At 41.4% G+C, this 6,000-nt stretch overlaps 1 protein-coding gene across 2 annotated transcripts in view; it reads right to left on the bottom strand.

Moving 5' to 3' along the window:
* ttll12 (tubulin tyrosine ligase-like family, member 12) overlaps positions 1-6,000 on the bottom strand; it is an 85,346-nt gene that overhangs the window by 74,884 nt on the left and 4,462 nt on the right. The window lies entirely within an intron of this gene.

Raw genomic sequence — 6,000 nt, 5'->3', positions numbered from 1 at the left:
ATTGAATAACTAGTCTTGTATGCCTAGTCCACCGGATGTCACTCTTTTCAGATGTCCGTTTTCAGACGTCCCGGTACCTTCGTCTTCCTTTGTGTTGGCGTTCTAACCTCCGGTGGATTTGTGAGGACTATGGTTAACTGCTCCTCAGATCTCTGCAGGGTAAATCCAGACAGCTAGCTAGACTATCTGTCCAATCGGAGTTTTCTCTCGCACCAAAACAAGTTCCTTCCCGAGGCTATTTAGCAGAGACACCGTGGCTCCACTTGGCGCTTAGCACCGCCCAAGACGATTGTGATTGGTTTAATGAAATGCCAATAAACCAGAGCACGTTTTCCTCCCATCCCAGAATGCTGTGTGGACTAGCCAGACCCTCTGGCGACCTTCCTCCACAGCGCTGCACAGGAAGGTCTGGCCACGTTCAGCCCCAACTAAACGTAGCACTGCGTATTTTTAAACGTGTAGCGTGAATCAATGAATGACTACACATTTATTATGTTTTGGATATTAATTTCTAATTTATTTATTTTATTAAATAAATCAATATATTAATGTGTACTCGTTAATGGGGCACCAGCTCGTTTAAGAGCAGAAGGAGCTCAGATTGAATGCATTAAATTATCAAATCTCAAGTAGAACGTCATTAAATCTAATTATATTGAATAAATATGGTATTTTTATCAAACTCAAATGAAAAGCTGTAAAGTTGGTAGCTGTACATTGACAAGTTCTCCTCATGAACAACACAGACCGACAACGATTCTATCAATAAATGGAAGGGATTTATTAATCAGAAGAATAAAGTAGAATAAAATAACTATAACTAAAGGCTCTGACACACCAACCCGATGGCCGACCGTCGGCAGACCTACTGATCAGACTGCTCCCGTCTCCCCGAAAAAGTGCCTCGGAACACACTGAAGCGACGCCGACTTGAGCATACGCTCTGCGCGTGACGTAATACGTCTCCATAACAGCAGGCGGCGCTAATCTGTATTGTCGCCCAAAAAAATGAAAAAACGGAAATGAGGGAACATCTCTCTAGACCTCGTAAACACAGAGCACGCTGTCGTCAGCCATTGTTTTCATGAGAGAGTGGTGATAGTAGTCAAGAAGGATCGCAGTCGTCATTACTCGCCGAACGGAAGAAAATACCATGGCTAATAAGAAGATACTGGCGTTGTCAGCTCGTGCACTGATTCGCTAGCCAAGGGTTAGCACTCCACCAATCGATGACCAATGATTGGTCATTGAGTCCAACTGCCCACTGGCCGAGTCAACAAGTCAAATTGGTTATCGGGTTGGTGTGTCAGCGCCTTTAGACCGCAAAAATGAATGAGATATGAACACAGACTACTTGTTGAACTGAAACCATTAGTGATGGGAAAATGATTTGAAAAACGGATAACTTAGGAAGAAGACTAAATAATGAAATTGAACTGAATTTAACCTGACTAAACAGAAAACTCAAAACAAGACATCAACTTTAACTCTCCTGATGTCCTCGGATCAAATTTGACCCATTTTTAAAAAGTTTCTATATCAAAATCGATGGTTCCATACAACTACTTAAGTAAATGATCAGGTCACTACTTTCATTGAATTTGGGTGTTGTATTCAAATTGTATGGCATTTGAAAAAAATGAAGGGTCAAAAACATCGGAAAAAGGGCCAAAAAAAACTTGGATAAAAAGATTTTAAAAAACACACTGAAAAAAGTGTCGAAAAAGACGACCAAAACGTTGACCAAAAAGTTTAAAATTTGTACCCAGGCCGAGGGAATGTCACCCAGCCCCTGGGTCTTGCTTGTGATCGGAGCCGTGTGTGTGCGTGTGCGTGCATGTGTTGAGAGCACAGAAGAGGAGGGGGGGTCCCTCAGAAGTCAAAAAACAAACTCCTCTATGTTGATTTTGTATTGCCACCACAATATCAGAAATAGGGCTGTACAACGTGCCTTTTAAATGATCCACATTGTGATCAACAAGTAGAACTATTCTATTGCTAAAAGAAATCCTAAAGTTTCCTTTGTGGTGTCAACTTTTAAACTGGCAGTTTCTGATGGGCTGCCTTCAAAAGCGAGGAGCAGAGTACTTCTTCTCTCCTCCTCCTTGGAGTTTTAACATATGAACTTCATTCGAGAAAATTAAAGGAATGGTTAATAAACTTAATTTATTACAATATATTTTCCCATCGCTAATTTATCGTAATACTGGATTAACATTATAACAACACCAAAACAGGAAAAGTTCAACAAAGTCACTTGACACACACATTTGCATAGTATACTGTGCATTAATGAATACATCAAAAGTAAAAAAATAGGCATCAGCACATTATAACTTTTCTTTTCAAATGGGACAGCTTTCTTTAAACAGGACCTTAAATTAAGAGAGTTATGGAACATTAATATCAGAAAAATGTTATACACTCATAATGGAACAAAAGGAAAGAAGGCATTCACGTTTTAGCAGCTTACATGTCCATGGATAGTTGAGTATGAGAGGCCTGGGGCCTCATGTATAAACGTTGCGTACGCACGAAAAGCTTGCGTACGCTGGTTTTCACAGACACTTTGTGATGTATAAAAAAATGAACTTGACGTGAGAATGTGCGGGCCGTCACGCAAACTGCTGAGCAGTCCTGGGAATGTGCGGGCCGTCTGCAAAGTCTTTTCTGGCTCTGTAACGTGGCGAATTCTAACTGAAAAGTGCTGAAAATCACTAAAAATTACAAAATAAAGTTTCCACTACAGTTACTGGCATAGGTCTGTGACGTTGTCTATGAAAAAAACATAATTATATCTGCTGATACTCCATAAAAGTTTGATCATATTATGTGGAAAATGTTTCACATCTTTCAAACTATCAACTGTTTAATTCACAGGCTACTTAACCTCTGTTAAACATGAGGACGGAAAATGAATGAATGATAAATCCACTTAGAAAATACTTTCAGTCATCCTCTCTATTTCCCATAGATGAAATATCTTACTGGCAACAAAAAGATTGTCACGGAAAACACAATAGTGTCTGTGAGTCTTTAGTTGCTGAGGCTCAGACATCCATGGCGTACAGGAGGCGGGACGCACGGATCCATCTCCCCAGGAACAAACGCTGCATCGGGGGGGGCTAACTCATGTGATGAGTCATTAATCCCGTGGATGATTTGTAGGCTATTAAGCGAACAAGGTGTACCCGGTCCTTCTTGACTGTCTTAATTCTGCACATATTTCTGTTACTGTAGTCCTGTTTACTATTTCATTATTTCATCCATGCGTGGCGCAGTGGATCCGTGCGCACGTCACCTGCCGTGGAGACGCTGGCCTCACGTCAGATCTCCCTCGCGCTGGACTCAGTTTCACTGAGCCTACTAACACTTAACAAATAAAATAAATGGCATTACATCAGTGAGTTCAAACTGCTTATTATGCATAATTTGGACTGACACGCATGTTGTTCTGTAACTGGTGTGGCACTGCCACTATTCTCTTCATTTCCACTTCGACATTAAACATTTTTTTTATTATTATTTCTGCCATGGTTCGGTGCATTCACCGCCCGGTCACCATTTGCCATTCTTTTATTGCTTATCCAAGCTGACAAACCTCCAAACAGAACATTTTTTTCGCTGAAGTTTTTTTTTTTTTTTTCGTCTGCAGCGGGATAACCCCTTGTGATTGGACAAAGAATGACGTCGGGGGCGCATTTATAGTAATTTCCATATTGATTTATGGGAGGAGGCAAGGCGGGGTCGGTCACTCATTCATGTGCGCTCAATTTCATTTCAATTTCAATTTGATTGTGATGTATAAAGGAAAGGTGCGCAGGACCTGGCGTACGACCGGTTTTATACATGGGAATATTTCTGTGCGTAGGTACTTTTCAAGTTTTGGCCGTATGCCATCTTCTGGTATGAAAGCTGCTCAGTCTTTTATACATGAGGCCCCTGTTGTCTTGAAGCAGATAAATGCATCTTTAGGTATTTTAACAATACCAGACTTACATTCTTACTGTTTTATTGACTATTAGCTGTTTGTTAATTATCTAAGGATGGGAATGAGTGTATGGGTGTAGGAAGAGATCAAAGGAAGGATAACAAAATAAAAAAAGGTAACCGTCTGTAGTTTGTGGCTTCCTGGGCAAGTTACAGTTGGTTAATCAAAGCTAAGGCCCAGTGATGAGACCTGATTGACCTGAGACACCGCCTACCAAGAGTCTGGGTCTGCCAAGGTTTCTAAAGGGATTTATTTCCTCGCCACTGTCGCAAAAGCCACTGCTAATGCTTGCTCTTGGGGGAATTATTGGAATTGTTGGGGCTTTGTAAATTATAGAGTGTGGTCTAGATCTACTCTATCTGTAAAGTGTCTCGAGATAACTCTTGTTATGATTTGATACTATAAATAAAATTGAATTGAATTTTTCATGACAGGTACTGTAGAGTTGTTGTTATACATCTGGTTTATATCAGCAATGTGCATTAGGAAGACGTTACTAATACTTTTAATACTACTACTTACTAATACTACTAATACTAATACTTTTCTGGGTCCGGCTCCGGCTTTGAGGGAGCCGAAGAAAATGGGCACAATGAAGGATAAACTACCTAAAGATGTTTATCACCTATCATGTGAAGAAATCTTAAAGTTACAGTCTTGTTGTGTAGGATTTTAGCCAACAAGGTGGCCAATGAGAGTTTGATAGTTCAGAGGTGGAAAAGGGAGAGAGAGAGAGAGAGAGAGAGAGAGAGAGAGAGAGAGAGAGAGAGAGAGAGAGAGAGAGAGAGAGAGAGAGAGAAACAAAGGGGCCCTCAGCAGGAGGGTATTTTATCACCTCAGTGATAAGCAGAGTCTTCATTAGGCTGTTCGACCTCATGGTTTGATGATCTCATGTGATGAGGGACCAAAAAGATGCTAGAATGAACAGCTGTGGATGACCAAAAAGATGCTAGAATGAACAGCTGTGGATGACCAAAAAGATGCTAGAATGAACAGCTGTGGATGACCAAAAAGATGCTAGAATGAACAGCTGTGGATGACCAAAAAGATGCTAGAATGAACAGCTGTGGATGACCAAAAAGATGCTAGAATGAATAACTGTGGATGCTGTAGGATATATTGTGTGGAAAATGTGTGTAGAGACCATGAGTGGCTTCGTTCTCTGATCTTCCTGACCACCTGTGAGAGAGAGAGCCAACTGACCTGATAAGTTTGAAAGGGAGTTGCTCTTCCTGAGTATCTATGAAAGGACTATCTGACCCAGTGGCGGTTTTTGGCACGGTCGAACCGGGCAGCCGCCCGGGGCGGCATTTTTTCATGTCACATGGGGGGGCGGAACGAGAACTTACAAAAAAATAAATAAAATCATCTGCGCTGCGAAGCGGTTTTCGGTTAGCTATCGATTCACTGTGTGGGGAATTGGCAAATCGGCGCCCCCCTTGCAACTGCAGGCGCCCTGCTTGCACCCCCTACTTTCACAATGAAATGGACTAGTCCGTAATGGTGCGGGCGCGAAAGATAAACACACGGTGACAGGAGAACTGGGAAGTATACCTGCCGCCAGACGGAGAAAGACGAGTCTAAACCTTTTTATGTCAATGGTCTAAACGCAAAAATGAAAAAGTTACCCAAGCGGCTCAAATAAAAGAAAAAAGCGAAAAGACATTATTTCGGCAGTAGCAGGACCTTCATCAGCTCCCGTGGCTGATGATCGTGGTGGTGTGTGTCGGTGGCAGTGGCAGCGAGGAGGAGACTCGGGAGGAGAGGGACAGAGATGAGGGAGAGAGAGTAGAACCTGTGGTAAGCACAACTCCCCTTAAAACACTTTGCCCCTTGATAAAACTGAGCCAAAAACTGATAAATGAAGAAAAGAAAAAAAAAAAAAAAATTATATATATATAGCTTGTTTTATGATTCATGAGGAGTATACCGTTTTATTGTATTTAATATGTCAACTCTCACCAATTCTTGCTTACTCATTACATGGCGTTAGTAGTTTTAAGGAGTAG

This window comes from Perca fluviatilis, chromosome 23 (genome assembly GCF_010015445.1).
Source record: "Perca fluviatilis chromosome 23, GENO_Pfluv_1.0, whole genome shotgun sequence".
In the NCBI taxonomy this organism is placed as follows: domain Eukaryota; kingdom Metazoa; phylum Chordata; class Actinopteri; order Perciformes; family Percidae; genus Perca; species Perca fluviatilis.
The sequence above is the reverse complement of the archived record's forward strand: the minus strand, read 5'-3'. Positions and strand labels throughout refer to the sequence as shown.